Here is a 1,083-nt window from a genome sequence, read left to right on the forward strand (position 1 = left end):
GGGCAGCGGGTGTTCAGATCTGATTTTCACACTTGAGAAATCACGATTCCAGGGAGCAGCACTCACAGGCAACAGGTAAAGCAGAATGTCCTGAGATGGGTATATGACAGTCTTCTTTATTGCTGAGAGTTGTACAAGCGTGTTGATGGGGGTTCTTGTATCTGTTGGTTTCTTTCGATCTGTCTGGAGAAAGAGGACACACATGCGTGTGGAACACTGCAAGTTTTATGCAGCTAATTTTGGTTGTGTCAGCCAAAAGGAAAACTGAAATACCTTTCTAAACTCTTGGTAAATGGTTTCTCAAAACTTACCAAAGGTTGCCTAGTTGAAAAATGTTGGAAGATGGTATGATATGGACATCTTTGTTTAACAAAAACATGTTTTCCTGACCTCTGACATTGATTGGCTTTTTTAAAATTGTGGCTTGTTGAGGTTTATGTTCTCGTTTTGAAAATGATTTTTGCGTGTATCTACTTAACTTGACCCTTGCCATTTTCCATTTCCTCTCTTAATTGGGATATCAAAAATGTATGAATTGTAAGCCCCTCTACACTGAGGTCTATTCTGCAAAAATACATTATTTTATAACAACTTGAAGAATTATATTATATACTTGAAAAGAAGTGAAAGCCATTGCTGCTTAATAGAGGTAAATGCCGAATGAGTCTTTCATCAAATGACCTCTAATGGTATAGACTAATAAGTAGATACTAGTTTTTAGCCCTAGGCATAAAGGATGCATACCTAGGATCAGCTGAGTTAGGATATCTCTTTCATATCTCAGGTTCTTTGGGACAGCAATACATGGACTATAAGTGATTATACTAATTCTTAATGTTCAGCCATGCAAACCATGCTTCAGAATGGGTTTATTTAGAAATATATGGTTACTTTCTCCTATGAAACCAGTAAGTTTCTCTTTAAGTATTATTGTTACATGTACACACACATACAACCTGCTGAGTATTTAGTGTTGCTTGTATGCTTGTATGTGTTGCGGGAGGTCCTTCCGCTCCTCCAGCCTATAGCCGCTGAGATACCAGCCCATTGGGGCGTGGTCTCTCTCCCTTTAAAAAAGCGGCC

Source organism: Microtus ochrogaster, unplaced genomic scaffold (genome assembly GCF_000317375.1).
Source record: "Microtus ochrogaster isolate Prairie Vole_2 unplaced genomic scaffold, MicOch1.0 UNK140, whole genome shotgun sequence".
Taxonomy (NCBI): domain Eukaryota; kingdom Metazoa; phylum Chordata; class Mammalia; order Rodentia; family Cricetidae; genus Microtus; species Microtus ochrogaster.